At 39.7% G+C, this 20,504-nt stretch overlaps 1 long non-coding RNA gene across 1 annotated transcript in view; it reads right to left on the bottom strand.

The window, feature by feature from the left end:
- Positions 1-14,801, bottom strand: part of LOC147581916 (uncharacterized) — a 114,571-nt gene extending 99,770 nt beyond the window's left edge. The window contains exon 1 of the long non-coding RNA XR_015250396.1: positions 14,586-14,801. This is a non-coding gene — a long non-coding RNA (uncharacterized LOC147581916). The remainder of the gene's footprint in view (positions 1-14,585) is intronic.
- Positions 14,802-20,504: the final 5,703 nt, after the last annotated feature.

The raw sequence follows: 20,504 nt of genomic DNA, 5'->3' as shown, positions 1-20,504 counted from the left end.
TTTGATGTATTGATATAGAGATCTGTTTTCTGTACATTTTGACATACATAGTTTGAACATTATAAATCAGCAAGAAACAAATGGGTACACTTTCTTAAATTGCTGTATCACTGACTTAAGAAATTAACTTTTGAACTTGATATAATGGCAGTATACCTCCCTTTTTATAATGCTTAACATAAATTCTGTTGAGTTAATTTAATTTACATTATTATTCATGAATCATTGCTACAATGCTAGTTGACAATATTTGGTATGACGTAAGGGTATACTTTTATTTGCATTCAAATGATTGTCTGGTAGGCTCTATTATTGAATAATTTACCCCTTTACTACTGAGATGAAATGTCAATTTTTTTCATGTATTAAAAACACCCATGGCTCCCGTTAAAAATAAATGAACAAAAATAAAGATATAATAACCATAAATACCTTGGAATAAACCTAACCAAAGAGGCGAAAAATCTATACACTGAAAACTATAGAAACCTTATAAAAGAAATTGAAGAAGACACACACACACAAAAATGGAAAAATATTCCATGTTCATGGAATGGAATAATGTTGTTAAAATGTTGATACTACCCAAAGCAATCTACATATTCAGTGCAATCTCTATCAAAATGACACCAACATTCTTCACAAAGCTAGAACAATCTTAACTAATCTTAAACTAATCTTAAATCTTAGTTAATCTTTTTTTTTTTTTTAATTTTTTTTTTCAACGTTTTTATTTATTTATGGGACAGACAGAGACAGAGCATGAACGGGGGAGGGGCAGAGAGAGAGGGAGACACAGAATCGGAAACAGGCTCCAGGCTCCGAGCCATCAGCCCAGAGCCTGACGCGGGGCTCGAACTCGCGGACCGCAAGATCGTGACCTGGCTGAAGTCGGATGCTTAACCGACTGCGCCACCCAGGCGCCCCTAATCTTAGTTAATCTTTTAACTAATTTTTAACTTCTAATCTTAAAATTAGAATGGAACCAGAAAAGACCCCAAAATAGCCAAAGCAATCTTGAAAAAGAAAACCAAAGCTGAAGGCATCACAATTCCAAATTTCAAGATGTATTACAATGCTGTAAACATCAAGACAGTATGGTACTGGCACAAAAACAGACACATAGATCAATGGAACAGAATAGAGAACCCAGAAATGGACCCACAAACATATGGAAACCAATCTTTGACAAAGCAGGAAAGAATATCCAATGGAATAAAGACAATCTCTTCAGCAAGTGGTGCTGGGAAAACTGGACAGTGCAGTCCAGACGTGCAGAAGTGCAGTGCAGTGCAGACGTGCAGAAGAATGAACCTGGACCACTTTCTTACACCATACACAAAAATAAACTCAAAATGGATGAAAGACCTCAATGTAAGATAGGAAGCCATCAAAATCCTCGAGGAAAAAGCCAGAAAAAACCTCTTTAACCTTGGCTGCAGCAGCTTCTTACTCAACATGTCTCCAGAGGCAAGGGAAACAAAAGCAAAAATGAACTATTGGGACCTCATCAAGATAAAAAGCTTCTGAACAGCAAAGGAAACAATTAGCAAAACTAAAAGGCAACCGATGGAATAGAAGATATTTGCAAATGATATATCAGATAAAGGGTTAGTATCCAAAATCTATAGAGAACTTATCAAACTCAACACTCAAAAAACAAATAATCCAGTGAAGAAATGGGCAAAAGACATGAATAGACACTTTTCTAAAGAAGACATCCAGATTGCTAACAGACACATGAAAAAATGCTCAACATCACTCATCATCAGGGAAATACAAATTAAAACTACAATGAGATACCACTTCACACTAGTCAGACTGGCTAAAATTAACAACTCAGGCAATGACAGATGTTGGCAAGGTTGTGGAGAAAGAGGAACCCTTTTGCACTGCCAGTGGGAATGCAAGCTGGTGCAGCCACTCTGGAAAACAGTATGGAGGTTCCTCAAAAAACTAAAAATAGAACTACCCTACGACCCAGCAATTGCACTACTAGGTATTTATCCAAGGGATACAGGTGTGCAGTTTCGAAGGGACATATGTACCCCAATGTTTATAGCAGCACTATCAACAATAGCCAAAGTATGGAAAGAGCCCAAATGTCCACCGATGGATGAATGGATGAAGAAGATGTCATATATATAAATACAATGGAGTATTACTCGGCAATCAAAAAGAATGAAATCTTGCCATTTGCAACAATGTAGATAGAACTAGATTGTATTATGCGAAGTGAAATTAGTCAGAGAATGACATATCATATGACTTCACTATATGTGTAATTTAAAATACAAAACAGATGAACATAGGGGAAGGGAGGCAAAAAAATATATAAAAACAGGGAGGGGGACAAAACATAAGAGACTTAAATACAGAAAATAAGCTGAGGGTTGCTGGAGGGGGTGTGGGTGGGGGGAAGGGCTAAATGGGCAAGGGGCATTAAGGAAGACACTTGTTGGGATGAGCACTGGGTGTTATATGTAGGGGATGAATCACAGGATTCTGCTCCTGAAATCATTATTGCACTATATGCTAACTTGGATATAAATTTTAAAGGTTAATAAATTTAAAAAATAAATAAATAAAGATATAATAATTGAACTGAAATTTGAGTTGTCCCAAAGATAGAGCTTGAGATTTAATTCCAACTTCATGGTCTATCAAAACAAAAATATCAAGGGGCGCCTGGGTGGCGCAGTCGGTTGAGCGTCCGACTTCAGCCAGGTCACGATCTCGCTGTCCGGGAGTTCGAGCCCTGCGTCAGGTTCTGGGCTGATGGCTCAGAGCCTGGAGTCTATTTCCGATTCTGTGTCTCCCTCTCTCTCTGCCCCTCCCCCATTCATGCTCTGTCTCTCTCTGTCCCAAAAATAAATAAACGTTGAAAAAAAAAATTAAAAAAAAATATCAAAACTTTTTGGAGAAATATATAACAGAATACAGAGTTTCCAGGATATACTATTCACATCATCCAGGTTAGAATCCAAAATTACTTGACATAGGAAAAAGAAGCAATTTGTGACCCAATCTCAAGAGAAAAGATAATCAGCAAAGAGCAACCCTGAGATGACCCACAGGCTAGAATTAACACAAAAAGATTTTAAACCACAAAAGATTTTAAACCATTTTAAACTACTATAAATATGCTCAGTGAGACAAAGGAAAATGTTTGTTAATGAAGGTGCATAGTGAATCAAAGAGATAGGAAATCTCAAGATAAATAAAAACTATACAAAGGAAACCAAGTAAAATTATCAGGTAAACATATAATACCTGAGATGAAAAATACACTGGATGGATTTAAAAGCAAAACAGAAGTAATAAAGGAAAGCATCAGTGAACTTCAGAATAGATCAATAGGCATTATCCAATTTGAAGAACAGAAAAAAATAAGGATTTTAAAAAACTACAAAGAATCAAGACCTGTAATTGTAATCCTTAAGCTATCAAGTTAAAAATGCAAAAACTCGGGGCACCTGGTGGCTCAGTCGGTTAAACACCTGACTCTTGGTTTCAGCTCAGGTCATGATCTCACAGGTTCATGGGGGCAGGTCATGATCTTATGGTTGGTAGGATCAAGCCTCACGTCTGGCTCTGGGCTGGCAGCACTGAGCCTGCTTGGAATTCTCCCTCTGTGCCCTTCCCTGACTCATGCTCACACTCTCGCTCACTCTATCAAAATAAATAAATAAACTTTAAAAAAATTAAAAAATAAAAAATTTAAAAACTGCAAAAAACTCTAACATAGCCAATTCGTAAATTAAAATGGAATTTCAAAAAATGCTAAATCCAAAATAAGGCAGGAAAGGAAGAACAGAGAAACAGAAAACAGAAACAAAGAGAAAACAGTGTTGTCGGCCTATAACTAAACCTTATGAATAATTGCATTATATTTTAATGGCCTAAACACTCCAATTTAAAAGTGGAAACGGTCTAAATAAATTATAAAAATCAAGATCCAAGTGTTTATTTTCTACAAGACACATTTATATATATAAAGAAACCGATAGATTGAAAGTAAATAGATGAGAAAAGATAAATGAAGCAAACACTAGTCATAAAACTGAAGTGGTTAAATTAATATCAGATTAAATAGACTTCAAGATGAAAAGTATTACCACAGATAAAGAGGGACGTTTAATAATGACAGAAGTGTCAATTCTTCAGAAAGATATAGCAGTCATAAATATCTATGTACTTATTAAAAGAACTTCAAAATTAACAAAGCAAAAATGGACAAAACTGAGGACAGAACACAAATCCATGATTTGTAACATCTCTCCCTCATCAACTGACAGAAAAACCAGACAAAAAAAAAAACTCAGTAAGAACACAAATAATTTGACCACTATTCCAAACCACCTTGACCTAAATGATATTTATAGAACATTACAGCCAACAATAGAAGAATACAATCATTGTCATTACATATAATATGTACCAAGATAGACTATATGCATGGCCATAAAATAAGTATGAATAAAAAGGATTGAAGCATATTGATTATAAGCACACTGATTGTACATACAGATTATGTTCTTTGTGGAATTAAATTAGAAATACCAGCAAGATACTTAGAAAAACCCCAAATATTTGGAAATTAAACCACTATTCTATAACATACCTGGATCAAAATACAAATCATAAGTAAAATCAGAAAATATTTTAAACTGGTATGAAACATACCAACAATTGTGTGATATACTTACAAAAATGAATAGAAGGAAATTGATAGCTTTAGACACTTATATTAGGAAAGAACACTCTAAAATCAATACTTAAGTTTCAACTTCAAAAAGCTAAAGAAAGAGCGATGTATGCCCAAAGTAAGGAGAAATAAGGAAATAATAAGGGCAAAAGTGGAAATTAACAAAATTAAAAAGATAAGAAATTAACAAAGGCAAAAGGCAACAACATTGATAAATCCCTAAGGTATCTAATCCAGAAAGAAAAGCAAGAACACAAATATCCTATATCAGGAAGGATCTAGAAATTGTATCAATATTAAAAGGGTAATAAGAGTCTCCATGAAATACAGCCAGACCAACACTAAACCATCCTACACACATAGAAAACTGATCTGAGGATTAACACAACAATCTGCACAAGCTGAACCACAGAATTCAGCAGGAATTCACCCCAAAAGAAAGAGCAGGAAGAAACGACAGCCAGGGACTTAACCAACACAGACACAAGCAAGATGTCTGAACCAGAATTAGAATCACGATAATAAGAATACTAGCTGGAGTCCAAAATAGATTAGAATCCCTTTTGCGGATATAAAAGAAGTAAAAGCTAATCAGGATGAAATAAAAAATTCTATAACTGAGCTGCAATCTCGAATGGCTGCCGCAGCAGCAAGGATGGATGAGGCAGAACAGAGAATCAGCGATAGAGAGGACAAATTTATGGAGAATGAAGCAGAAAAAAAAGAGGGAGATTAAGGCAAAAGAGCACAATTTAAGAATTAGAGAAATCAGTGACTCATTAAAAAGGTACAACATCAGAATCATAGGGGTCCCAGAAGAGGAAGAGAGAGAAATAGGGGTAGAAGGGTTATGTGAGCAAATCATAGCGGAAAACTTTCCTAACCTGGGGAAAGACACAGACATCAAAATCCAGGAAACACAGAGGACTCCCATTAGATTCAACAAAAACCGACCATAAACAAGGTATATCATAGTCAAATTCACAAAATACTCAGGCAAGGAGAGAATCATGAAAGCAGCAAGGGAAAAAAGTCCTTAGCCTATAAGGGAAGACAGATCAGGTTTGCAGCAGACCTATCCACAGAAACTTGGCAGGCCAGAAAGAGTGGCAGGATATATTCAATATGCTGAATCAGAAAAATATGCAGCCAAGAATTCTTTATCCAGCAAGAGTGTCATTCAAAATAGAAGGAGAGATAAAAAGTTTCCCAGACAAGCAAAAATTAAAGGAGTTTGTGACCACTAAACCAGCCCTGCAAGAAACTTTAAGGGGGACTCTCTGAGGGGAGAAAAGATAGATAGATAGATAGATAGATAGATACATACATACATACATACATACATACATACATACATACATACCAAAAGCAACAAAGATTAGAAAGGACCAGAGAACACCACCAGAAACTCCAACTCTACAAGCAACTTAATGGCAATAAATTCATATCTTTCAGTACTCACTCTAAATGTCAATGGACTAAATGCTCCAATCAAAAGACATAGGGTAACAGAATGGGTAAGAAAACAAAATCCATCTATATGCTGTTTATAAGAGACCCACTTTAGACCTAAAGACATGTTCAGATTGAAAATAAGGGGATGGAGAACCATCTATCATGCTAATTGTCAGCAAAAGAAAGCCAGAGTAGCCATACTTATATCAGACAATCTAGACTTTAAAATAAAGACTGTATCAAGAGATGCAGAAGGGCATTATATCATAATTAAGGGGTCTATCCACCAAGAAGACCTAACAATTGTAAACATTTATGTGCCAAATGTGGATGCACCCAAATATATATATCAATTAATCACAAACATAAAAAAACTCATCAATAGTAATACCCTAAGAGTAGGAGACTTCAACACCCCACTCACAGCAATGGACAGATCATCTAATCAAAAAGTCAACAAGGAAACAATGGCTTTGAATGACACACTGGACCAGATGGACTTAACAGATATATCCAGAACATTTCATCCTAAAGCAGAATATACATTCTTCTCCAGTGTACATAGAATGTTCTCCAGAATAGACCACATACTGGGACACAAATCAGCCCTGAGCAAGTACAAAAAGATCGAGATCATACTGTGCATATTTTCAGACCACAACACTGAAACTTGATATCAACCACAAGAAAAAATTTGGAAAGGTAACAAATACTTGGAGACTAAAGAACATACTACTAAAGAACGAAAGGGCTAACCAAGAAGTTAAAGAGGAAATTAAAAAGTATACAGAAGCCAATGAAAATGATAACACCACAACCCAAAACCTCTGGGACGCAGCAAAGGTGGTCATTAAGAGGAAAGTATATAGCAATCCAGGCCTTCTTAAAGAAGGAAGAAAGATCTCAGATACACAGCCTAACCTTATGCCTTAAAGAGCTGGAAAAAGACCAGCAAATAAAACCCAAAACCAGCAGAAGACTGCAAATAATAAAGATTAGAGCAGAAATTAATGCTATCAAAACAAAAAAACAGTAGAACAAACAGATCAATGAAACCAGAAGCTTGTTCTTTGAAGGAATTAACAAAATTGATAAACCACTAGCCAGTTTGATCAGAAAGAAAAAGGAAAAGACCCAAATAAATAAAATCAAGAATGAAAGAGAGATCACAACCAACACAGCAGAAATAAAAACAATAATAAGAGAATATTATGACCAATTATATGCCAATAAAATGGGCAATCTGGAAGAAATGGACAAATTCCTAGAAACATATATACTACCGGGGCGCCTGGGTGGCTCAGTCGGTTAAGCGGCCGACTTCGGCTCAGGTCATGATCTCGCGGTCCATGAGTTCGAGCCCCGCGTCGGGCTCTGTGCTGACGGCTCAGAGCCTGGAGCCTGTTTCAGATTCTGTATCTCCCTCTCTCTGACCCTCCCCCATTCATGCTCTATCTCAAAAATAAATAAACATTAAAAAAAAAAGAAAAAAAAAAAAGAAACATATATACTACCAAAACTGAAACAGGAAGAAATAGAAAATTCGAACAGACCCATAACCAGTAAAGAAATTGAATTAGTAATCAAAAATCTCCCAAAAAAATAGGAGTCCAGGGCCAGATGGCTTTCCAGGGGAATTCTACTAAACATTTAAGGAAGAGTTAACACCTATTCTCTTGAAGCTGTTCCAAAAAAATAGAAATGGAAGGAAAACTCCCAAACTCTTTCTATGAGGCCAGCATTATCTTGATTCCAAAACCAGACAAAGACCCCACTAAAAAGGAGAACTATAGACCAGTTTCCCTGATGAACATGGATGCAAAAATCCTCAACAAGATATTAGCCAGCCGGATCCAACAATACATTAAAAAAATTATTCACCGCGACCAAGTGGGATTTATACCTGGGATGTAGGGCTGGTTCAATATCTGCAAAACAATTAATGTGATTCATCACATCAATAAAAGAAAGGACAAGGGCCATATAATCCTCTCAATAGATGCAGAGAAAGCATTTGACAAAATACAGCATCCTTTCTTGATAAAAACTCTAAAGAAAGTGGGGATAGAAGGATCATACCTCGAGATCATAAAAACCGTATATGAATGACCCAATGCGAATATCATCCTCAATGGGGAAAAACTGAGAGCTTTCCCCCTAAGGTCAGGAACAAGACAGGGATGTCCATTCTCACCACTGTTACTCAACATAGTATTGGAAGTCTTAGCCTCCGCAGGTCCTAGCCTCTGCCATAAGGCAGAAAGAAAAGATAAGAGGCAAAAGTTTGCAAAGGAAGAAGTAAAACTATCTCTATTTGCATATGGCAAAATTGTTTACCAAAAAAATTCCTAAGTAACCTACAAACAACTGTTAAAATAATAAGTGAAATTAACAGGGATTCAGGATACATGGTAATAGACAAAAATAATTAGGTTCTTATATACTAGCAGCAAACAATTGAAAATTGAACTAGAACCAGTAGATAAGTCCTGAAGATCCAATGCATAGTATAGTAATTACAGACAATAATAGTGTTATAAATGAGCTTGCTAAGAAACTAGATCTTAATTATTCCCACCACAAAGTAATAAATGATAATTATGTAATGTGATGGAAGTGTTAGCTAAGGCTACAATGGCAATCATATTGCATTCTATAAATATATCAAATCAACACATTATACACCATAAACTTAACATGTCACATGTCAATTTTAACTCAATTTTAAAAAGAAAATTGAACTAGAAACTTAATTTATAATTATATAAAAAAACATAAAACATTTAGGAATACATTTAGCCAAAGACATGCAAGAACTCTATATTTACAATTAAAAACATTGTTGAAGGAAATTCAGTAAGTTTAAATAAGTGGAAAGATAACAGTTTTCCCCCAAATGGATCATAGATTCCTTGTACTCTAATCATAGTCTAAGGAGACTTTTTTCACTGACAAACATTCAAAAATTAGTACAGAAATTCAAAGAATCTAGGCAGGATACCTGAAGTATTTTGGAAAATAACAACAAATTTAGAATACTTACATCATTTACAGACTTCAAGATTTACTATAAAACTAAATTCATCAAAAAAGTGAGCTCCTGGCTTAAGGATCAATAATAGATCTGCAGAACAGAATAGAGCCCAGAAATAGGCTGGCACTTAGATGGTCATTTGAAAAAAAAAAAAAAAAAAAAAAAAAAAAAGTCGCCAAAGCAGTTAAATAGGGGAAAAAGTTCTTTCAACAAATAAAGCTGTAATAACTAGATGTTCATATGAGAAAATATGAATCTGGCCCCTTCTTCTTCACCATACAAAAAAAAAGTTAATATTAAATGAGTTATAGACCTAAAGTAAAAGCTAAAATCATAAACTTTTTAGAGGAAAATGAGAGAATATCTTTGACTTGGGAGTAGGCAAAGTTTTGGCAAACTGCTCACAAAAAATTTAACTTCATCAAAATTAAAAGCTGCTCATCACAAGCTATCATTAAGCTAACAAATTCATAAGCCGCTGATTGGGAGAAAATATTCACAAATCATATATCTGACAAAGAACTGGTACCGAGAACATACAAAAAACTACAATATAATAAGAAAAAGAGAGGGATACTTGGCTGGCTCTCCTAACAGCCATTCAACTCAATCTCGGGGTTGTGAGTTCGAGCCCCATGTTGAGAATAAAGATTACTTAAAATCCTTAAAATTAATAATCAGAAGAAAAAGACAATCAAGCAATTTTTAAAATGGGCAAAAGAGCTGAGCAAATACTTCACATAAGATAGACAAATGGCCAATCACCAAATAAAAAAGTGCTCACTATCCTTAATCATCAGGGAAATCCGAATTTAAAACACCATGAGTTACCACTATACACCCACAAAAATGGCTAAAATTACAAAGACGGACAATTCCAAACGTTGGTAAGTATGTGGAGCAACCAGAACTTTAAGACACCATCCACATGAGTGCGAAATAGTACATTAGAGAAATCAGTGGACAATTTTTTTAGAAAACTACACACAGACCACCCTTAACACCCAGCAATTCCAATATGTCCACAAAAAGAATATGAGAATGTTTATAGCAGTTTTATTCATTATACTCCCAAACTGTAAATAGCCCAGGTATCCACCAATAGAATAACCATTTGGTATTTCATATAATGGCTTACTACTCGGTAATAAAAAGACATGAACTACTGACATAAGCAATAACATGAATGGATCTCAAAAAATATTATGCTGTGGGACAGAAGCCTTTCACAAAAAAAAGTACATGCTTTATGGTTCTATTTGCAAATTGAACCTACGGTGGAAAAAATTTAAAATGTGATCGTCTCTGGGGAAAGAGAGGACAGAGATTGAGTGGGAAAGAGCATGAGGGAACTTTCTGAGGTGACAGTAATGTTCCATGTCTTAAAAAGGGTTTGAGATATACAGTTATGTGCATTTGTTGAGAGTCAGCAAAGGTACGCTTTAAGACTTGTGCATTTTACTACATGTAAATTTTACATCAAAAGAAAGAAAACTGAACACAGGTTTAGCTCTGATTTATGGTATGCATGCTGAAGTATTGGGGAGAAGGAAGTTTCTGCAATGCCTCATAAATTAGGTGGATTAATGGATAGAGAAACACATGACTGAATAGACTATGCTAAAACAAATCAAAGAAAATGCTAATCAAGAAACTAGGTGGTGAGTATACAAGGGATCACTATAAAATTCTTTCAACTTTTTTGTATATTTGGAAAACTTTTATAACAAAATGTTTGGGGACAAACTCGGCTTATACTATGAAGATGGGTGCATTTTATTGTATTTAAATTTTACATCAAAAGAAAAAAATAGGGGCACCTGGGTGGCTCAGTTGGTTAAGTGTTTGATTCTTAATTTCAGCTCAGGTCATGATCTCATGGTTTGTGGTGCTATCTCTGCCCCACCCTCTCTTGCAAAAACCCACTCTCTCTCTCACTCTCTCTCTCTCTCTCAAAATAAATAAATATTAAAAAAAAATAAGTACTAAATTCTGGTTATTAACAAGCATGCTAAAGAATTTAGGAGTTTCTGCAATTATCTTTGAAATGTGTCAAAAATTTAAATGGATTGAAGGGTGAGTAGAGGGATAGAATGGATTGATAAAAATTAACAAAAAGAAGAGTAAAATATCAGTAGAATCTAGGTAGTGGGTCAATATGTTCATGCTGCAAAATTCTTTTATTTTTGTTGTATGTTTGAAATTTTGCAAAGTGAATTGTTGAGGGTAAAAACTCAGTGAGGGAAAAGTTTCTTTATTACTAAATGAACCAATTTAAAATAGATATTGGAAACAACAGCAAGCCTCCGTAGATAATGTTTACCAGTTGTCTGAGGTGGCCCATTCCCTTCCATCCCACCTTCCTAGTGAGTTAAATTGCGTCCTTAGAGAGGCATGCCTTTAACTAAAATTAAGCCTTGTTGAAATTCAAATAGCCTGATTGTTTCTTATTGTCTCCTTTGGCCTTGTTTCCTGTATGCCCCAGCCCCCTATCCCTAACTGATATATTCATTCCATAACATTCACTACCAGAATGCATCTGGCTCCTAAACCCAGCACTGACCTCCTGTCTTGAAGCTCCACTCCCAAGCATCCAGCTGATTTGCACTCAGGTCCTGGGAACTATACCCCTGTTACCTCAAAGCGAGTATTTTCAAAACCAAAACTATCTTCCCTCCTAAACCCTTTTTACTTCCTGTCTCTATTTCAGTTATCAGCATTACCATCCTTCCCAGGGCATACATTTACCTTATTCATTCATTTATTCAACAAACAGTTTTGAAGTTTTACTTTGAAATGCTTCTGCTAGGGGTATTGAGCAAAAAAGACATGATCCTTATTTTTAAGTTTATTTATTTACTTTGCGAGAGAGTGAAAGCAAAGGAGGGGCAGAGAGAGAGGGGCAAAGTCCCAAGCAGGCTCCACACTGTCAGCGAGGAGCCAGACAGGGGGCTCAAACTCACCAAACATGAGGTCATGACCTGAGCCGAAATCAAGTCAGCTGCTTAGCCTACTGGGCCACCCAGGTGCCTCACGATCCCTGTTCTTGAGAGGCGCATAGCGTATTACCATCTAGTTGTTCCTTCTCCCTTTTTCCCTTTCCAGGTTTAATGATATTCATTTTACCTTGATGGCATGTAGGCCCACTCCCCACTCCCAGCATCACCCAGAGATGTGCCAAGGCCCCCAGGGCTCAGGCAGTGCTGAGACTTGGGGTTGGGGAAGCGCACCACCAATTAACTATCACCCAGGTTATCACTGGGACATCCACCGATTTCTCTTATTTACAGGCCCCTTCGGGCCCAGGGGCTCCATCCTTCTGTGCTCTGCTTAGGGCATTCAAGTCTTTTCTGAGGCAGCCTGTGTTCCCAGTTTACCTGGGACAGTCCTGCTTTATGCTTAGTGCCCCAGTGTAATGGTCCTCGTTCAGTCAATAAATTAGGAGAGGGTGGCTATCTTCTCCTAAACCACACACAGCCATTTCTAATCTGAGTACTTACTACTTCCTAACATAAGCCGGCAGAAGGGCCCCATTTCCAGAATCTCTTTCTCATCTAGGGGTTAAGAATCTGCACCACTCCTCTATTCTTCTAAGAGGGATTGTTTGTCCTAGGGCATCTCCTTTTCTTAAGAGTTTGGACTTTTAGATATAAAAGCCAAAAAGAGGAGCAGTCTCCTTCCAGTTTCCCCAGTCAGCCATAACCCTTGCCCTAGGTCAGGAGGAAGAAAAGAACACAGAGAGGAAAAAGACCTGACTTATCTAAAAATCTTACCCCAGATTTAGAACCCAATTATTTGTGTATGTGCTTTATCTCCTCTCCTGACTAAAAGCTCTTTAAGAACAAAAATTTGTCTTTTTTTTCCCTAAACTCATACTCATTCCTCCCCTTTCCCACATAGGAAATAAGGCCTTGAAAATTTACAAACATGCAACAAAAATAAAAGAATTTTATCGTAAAAACACATATACTCACTACCTAGATTCTACCAACATTTTCCTTTTCCTGTCTTAATCTATTTAAAAAAAAATTTTTTAATGTTTATTTATTTTTGAGACAGAGATGGAGTGCAAGTGGGGGAGGGGTAGAAAGAGAGGGAGACAAAGAATCCAAAGCAGGCTCCGGGCTCTGAGCTGTTAGCACAGAACCTGACATGGGGCTTGAACTCGGGAATCCCGAGATCATGACCAGAGCTGATGTTGGACACTTAACCCACTGAGTCACCCAGGTGCCCCCTAATCTATCTATTCTATTCACCTACCTATCTTGCAGGGTAGGCTCTTTCAATAAATGCCTATTCGAGATATAAATGTTATTAGTCATTTTCACCTTGGTGTGAATGAATTTCTCTTCTTTTTCCAGGTACAGGTCTAGACAGAAAGAAAAAGTTGACTTTCTAAGAGTTAAGATCTAGGTGGGAAAATGTAGACCACTCAGACAAAATTCGTTCCATTCACATTTATCCAGCTGAATATGGCCCCACCTCTTCACTTTCTCACAGAATATTTTTTAAAAATTCTGTACAAAGGTACTGGAATTTCGTTTTCCCCTTGTGATCACTGTCTCCCTGCACCATGAGCAATAATGTCTGTGCCTCAGAACTCAGGTAATTGGCCCAACTCCTAATGAACCGCAGTGAATGCAAAATATGAGCAAGACTTTTAGGGTGCCCTACTCTCAAGTGTCTAAAGAGCAGAAAGGTGAAAATAAAAGATCCCCCCCAGCCCCCAAAAGCCCTCCCATGTCTCCTAGTCATTCTTTAAGTCCTGAATGAAATGCTTCCTCATCTCTGAAGGCTTTAGATTCTCCAGCGCAAATCAATTTTTCATTTCAAAATATCTCATTTCAAATGATCTCTTATTTACAGGATGGTGATGAAAAACATTAGTTTTGTAGCCAGCCAGCCTACATTCCAGATTCAAACCCAGATTCGCCATGCCACCTTGCACAAGCTGCTTGATTATCTCATGCCTTAGTTTGCTCGTCTGTAAAATGAGGCATCTGTACACACAAAGGCACACTTTACATATAACTTTACATACATATAACTTTACATTATACATATATGTACATATAATAAATATCTCATAAACACTTAGTCAATGGACGCTCTCATTACATCTGCCAGGACTTACTCTAGGTGAGAGTGAGGGAGCAGTGAACAAGACAAACACCCTCGGTTGCTGCCGGCCCCCATTTGCACCCCAAATAACAATAAACATTAAATTATTGTAACAACACTGACTTAACCCACGCCGGGCCCTGACTGCGCCTTGTGAACACCGTCTAGAATATCCACATTAGCACCCACCACGCCGTCTTCTAATTCACTTCCCCCTTGGCTGAGGGCCCCGCTGCGCACAGAGAGCAGCGGCGGCTTGTTCCTTACCTTGGCACCCGGTGGCCCTCCCAGGCCCTGGCGACTATCCTTGTTGACCACAAGAGTCGGGGGGCCGTGCTGGGGCAGTGACACCACACGCGAAGGGGGTGCTCAGCCCTAAGGGCCTGCTCAGAGCCTTGTCAGTCCTTCCGCCCCGCGGGCCTCAGTCTCCCCCCAGGTGCTCCTCCACAGCCAGCAGCCCAGCGTCCTCTCTCTCTGGATCCCTTCCTCTCTCCTCTCCATTTGCTCTCAGGAATCCCAAAGGGGGGAAAGCCGCTAATTAAAGTCTCAGACCTGGTTTTTCTCCTTGACTCGCCCTCATTTGCTCCCCTCGGTGCATTTACATCCAATCCCGGGCCCGCATGATGGCGCCTCCTTCCCCTATGCCCCCCAGCTGAGATTCCCCCGCTAGAAGGCGCCTTGCTTCCAAGGGCAAATTAGGTTTTCGTCTGATGACACTGTGAGGGCAGGAGGGAGCAGGGTGAGCAGACCCCACACTGCCGGGCTCTCCGGGCCCTGAGGATGGAGCCTCAGGGCGTCCAGAGAACAGCGTGGGCCCCTGTCTGCGTGCGCTTCGTGTCTGCTGGGCGCCCGCACAGGCCACAGACGGTGGAGGGCGCCGGTGGAGACGGGTGGAGAGAGGGAGTCTTTCTGGAGACCCTGCAAGATAGATTCTGCCGTCTTCCCCCGGGCTTCTTAGAGAGGCGGACCACTGCATGCGGAGAACCTCTACCCTCCATTCCTCAACCCTGACGCTGTGTAACCGAAAGGCTACGCAGCGTGTGTGCCTTTGAGAACTCTGCGCTCAGGTCTCCGAAGGTGCAAGAGGCCTCTCCGTTTTGAGGCTCTGAACGTATCTTTAAAATGAAGAAGACACGCCAGGGGCACCTGGGTGGCTCAGTCAGTTAAACATCCGACTTCAGCTCAGGTCATGATCTCACCGTTCCTGGGTTCGAGCCCCGCATCAGGCACTGTGCTCGCAGCTAGCTCAGAGCCTGGAGCCTGTCTTCAGATTCTGTGTCTGCCCCTCGCCTGCTCATGATGTCTCTCTCTCTCTCAAAAATAAATAAAACATGAAAAAAAAGTTTAAATGAAGACACGCCAAAACAAGTTACAGACATTTTAATTGTGGTATATTTTAAAGATCCTTTCATGGCACGCATGCGCCGGTAGAAGCTCGTCTGATTCTGCCAGAGGCCATATGTGAGGCTCTGGATGTACATGAAGCCAGAACCGAATGGCCCTTCTGCTCCTCTGCCACCCCTGATGTTGGCTTTGTGCCTACAAATGCTCAGGAATGGGAGAGGAAGTAGCTTCAAAGCGGGGGGGGGGGGGGGGGGGGGGGGGGGGGACACAGGGGCTGGGAATTAAGCCTGTTCTAGAGGTAGTGAGGTCTTAAGAGTAAGTCTCCTTGAGAACCAGGTTCGTGCTGGATTCCAGCTTGGATACTTCACCTTCTTCACGCCTCATTGCCTATCTATCAGCTGAAGAATGTTGAAAGAGGCTATAAGGAGAACAAAGATAAAAACAGAGTTCTAAGGAAGAAAGATGCATGGACTCGGGAGGCAGGAATGCATTACTAAATGCACCCTGAAGATGTTTCCTCCCTCCCCTCCTTCCTGACTTGGAATCAAAATGCTTTAACAGGCAGTTGGCAAAGAGCATCATTCATCCCAAATAAGTAGTTTTTCCCTGTGTTTGCTGTTTATTGCCATCTTGGAATTTCATGCCTCATCCACATTTCCGTGTAGCTGGTCTTCGTGCATAAACATCCAAAAGGATGCAGCTTGTTACATAAAGGTGTTCGACCGCAAAAGCCTAACATGTGTTGTTGATTCATTACAGAGAGCCCCGCACAGCTTAAAGTCGATCAAATTAACTAGGCGGTACAAATTAAAAATAGTTTCAAAATGTTATTAATAATTATTGCTGTAATAAAATCACATTATTTTTAGATTTCTGGGCAATGTATTTCTGAGTTATTGCCATTGCACATGCTCACCACACTTGCTACTAGAAAGGAGAAAGAACATTCTCTTGGTCTATCCACACCCTCTCCTGCACATACTGCGTGCTGACTCACAGGCGGAGGAAACCATCATGACTGCATATTGTTTAGCAATAACCTTCAGCTGTGTGAACTGCTTCTTGGGCACCACAGTTGCTGGCCATTTAACCTGCCTGGATGAATGAGCTCATTAACGAACCGCCCCAGAGGCCTTCTCTATTGGCTATTCTCCCGGACCCTAGTTGTCCTTCCCCACTCTACAGCCTGTCACTGCCATGGTCAACAAGCCTTCCCAGCCTGGCCAAGCAAGTCCTCACACCCTCTCATTGTGCACCCTTCTCCCTCCTGGAGGAGTACTCAGGGTGGTTGGGAGGAGTCATCCCAAGCATCCAGCTGAACCGGCACTTTTCACAAAGGCCACCCTTTCTCCAGGACATCACCAACTCAGCAATGCCTCCCCTACCCCCACTCCCCGGGTTTCTAGGGAAGGAGGGTGGACCTCGTCAGCAATTCTGACTGCGTGCTTTACCAAGGGGTTGCTTCCAATCTGGTCAGTGCATGCTTGGTAGGAAACCCCGAATTCCTTCATTGTTCCCCCTTACTGGGAAGCTGGACAGCCCAGGGAGGGGGTGGAGAGCCCTCTGGGATCTAATTGAGAGGGCTCTGGTGTGTGTGGGGGGGGGGGGGGAGATGGGTGCCTCAGGGTATTCCTTTTCCTTTAGGGCAGAAATTCCCTTTTCCATTTGTCTGTGCTGTGGTGAGCATCCGCCTGGAAATCTCTAGGGCAGGCATCGTGGGACTTGCTTTCAAGGTTTTACAGATTTAATTACTAGGATTCCACCTTTTGGGCCTTGGTTTCTCCTAGGAAAGTTGAAGACATTTGGATTAAATAAAAGCTAAGTTCAGATTTCCTTTCATGGACCCCAAGAGCGTGGTGCCCTCCCCTTTCTCACACTTCCAGTCTCAGTCTGTCCGCCACATCTCTCTCCTGTTTTTTCCTTCTTGCTGCCTCTCCAGCCAAATGTTCCCCCGTCACCAGTGACTTCTTTGTCTTTTTTCCTTTTTTGCCACTCTTGGACCCAATTGTAACCTTGGCACTCTTTCCACCAGCGTCAGACAGGAGCCCCTCATGATGAAAAGTGGGGACAACACTGAAGACCTCAACTTTTTCTGAATCCCAACCTCCACCAGTCTTTCAGGGGTCAAGAGCATCCCAGGGAACTTCCATTTGCTGAGGTTCCCAGAATACCTTTTATTTTTTTTTATTTTTTTAAATGTTTATTTATTTTTGAGGCAGAGAGAGACAGAGCAGGAACGGGGTGGGGGGGTGTCAGAGACAGAGGGAGACACAAAATCAGAAGCAGGCTCCAAGCTCTGAGCTGTCAGCACAGAGCCCAACGCGGTGCTCGAACTCACAGACCATGAGATCATGACCTGAGCCGAAGTTGGAAGCTCAACCGACTGAGCCACCCAGGCGCCCCCCAGAATACCTTTTAAAGAAATTGATAAATGCCAATAAAGTCACAAGAGTGAAATATTCTAGATGTTTACATTACACAAATTAATCCCTAACACACACTCACAAAACAATATAGTTGGACTGTTTCTGAAGGATATCATGTAAAGTCTAGATACAGGTCACTGTGAATTTAGGGCTCCAGTCAAAACCTTTATCTGCTTCCCTTCAAAGAAACTTCTGGTCGAATTCTTCTTCTTCTTTTCAAGCTTTCAACCAGCTTCTGATGAATTTGAGCAACAAAGGGAAAGGGTTTTTGATTCCCCTCCACCCCCAAGCTGTCAGCCCCCCCCCCCCCCAAGGCAGTCTGGGTCCTCTTCCTCCCTGCTCCCTGATAACAACATGGAGAGGAAACTAATGATCACACAGTGATTCCTGTCTTTAGGTGTTCACTAATGACCAGATGGTAGCCGTTGCTGTCATTCTTTTAAAAAGCATGACTGGTTTTGCAATGTCACACCCAAGGGTATTTTTAAATTAACTTAATTGTTGGCATCATTTGAAAGAAGAACAGAAGAATGTTGGTAACTATTGGAACTGGGTGATAGGTACTCAGGGAATCCGTGCACTGATCTCTCTACTTGTGGGTAGATTTGAATTTTCTATAATAAAATAGAACAAAAACAAGTAAATATTCTTGATTCTATATTTGCTCTAAATACTAGCATTTAGAATAAAATAGTCTGAATTTCCCTTTGTAAGTCGAGAACATGACATTTTAGCTCTTCCTATTTTCTGGTTTTGTTTTGTTTTGTTTTTTTAATGATCTTGCTTTGTGGTCGTGTGTGTGTTTTTTTTTCTTTCCAATATAATCTGAGGTTTAAGACCTACTTTATTATTAAATTATGATTTTTACATTAGAAATATTGTTTTAAATCATTTGACTCTTGAAAAACATTTATTAAAACTTATGAAGACACAAACTTCCAGTTATCAAATGCCATGGAAATGGAAACGTATAGCATGATCACTACAGGTGATAATACTGTGTTGTGGGAGCACCTGGGTGGCTCAGTCGGTTAAGCATCTAACTCTTGGTTTGGGCTCAGGTCACGATCTTGCGGTCATGAGACAGAGCCCTGCATAGGACTCTGTGCTGACATCAGGAAGCCTGTTTCAGATTCTCCCTCTCCCCACATGCTTGAGTGCGCGCTCTCTCTCTCTCTCTCTCTCAAATCAATCAATCAATCAATCAACCAATAAAAATAATACTGTGTTGCATATTTGAGAGTTGCTAAGAGAGAAGATCTTAAAAGTCCTTATTACAAGAAAAAAATTCCTAACTATGTATGGTGATGGACGTTAACCAGACTTACTGTGGCCATTTTTGCAATATATACAATATTGAATCATTATGTTGTACACTTGAAACTCATGTTACATGTCAATCATACCTTTAGACAAACAAACAAAAAAAAGACTTACTAAATGCCTCACTGAGGATGCAGCAAGTAGGGTGAGAAGAAAAAATCAACTTGTCAGTAAGTGTGGAGTAGAGCTATCTGGTAAATACCAAGAAAAGCTCCGAAGAAGCAGCAGCCTGTCTGTGGAAGGGGCAATAAGAAAGGTTCTCAGAAAGGCTGGCTTTTCAACTGGAACTTGAGGAGTAAAAGGAATTTCACCAGAGTGAGTAAGTGGGAAGAAGCAGACGTGGAGTTATTCTGAGAAGGAATTGTGTGAATTCAGGTACAAGGGTAAGGGGCCAGCATATTCCAAGTATGCCCAACGCCTCTGTGTGCATCTGCAGTGTGCGTACTTGTGTGCAGGGGGCAGCAAGTGCAATGGAGAGGACCAGCCAAGATGAAGTTAGGGGAGCAAAGGCGAAATTAGGAGGAACTTCATAAACCATGCTAAGTTCAAGCTTTATTAAGTCTAAGATGTGGCTCAGGACTCTGCATTTTAACAAGTACTGTAGGTAATTTTGATGCAGGTGGTCCAAGGATCCCAGAGGACACGTGACATGTACTTTGGAGGCAAATAGACCTGACTTCTGGTTTTGCTCTGCCGTGTACTGGCTGGCTTATCTGTGGCAGGTTACATATGTCTAAATCTCAATTTTCTCACCTATAAAATGGGAATAATAAAGACACTTGCTTTCTAAGGTTATTGTAAGGATTAAGTGAGCTACTTAGCACAGTGCTTGGAACATTGGAAGGGCTCAAAATATATTCGTTGCCATTGTTATTTTGCTTAAAAATCTAACTCTGGCAGCTCTGTGGTAGGCAAACAGAATTTGGAGAAAGTGACAGAAGACCTGTATTCATAAAATGTCAGGCATGGTATTAGATGCGAAGTACTAAAGACACCTAAGGCTTGAAACTAACCCTCACACACAACATGGGCTGCTAAGAGTTATTAGGGCCATAAGTATGGTTGTGCAGGTTGCGCACTGCACCACAACACT

The sequence above is a fragment of the Puma concolor genome, chromosome B1, assembly GCF_028749965.1.
Source record: "Puma concolor isolate L17-30 chromosome B1, mPumCon1.1.hap2, whole genome shotgun sequence".
In the NCBI taxonomy this organism is placed as follows: domain Eukaryota; kingdom Metazoa; phylum Chordata; class Mammalia; order Carnivora; family Felidae; genus Puma; species Puma concolor.
The sequence above is the reverse complement of the archived record's forward strand: the minus strand, read 5'-3'. Positions and strand labels throughout refer to the sequence as shown.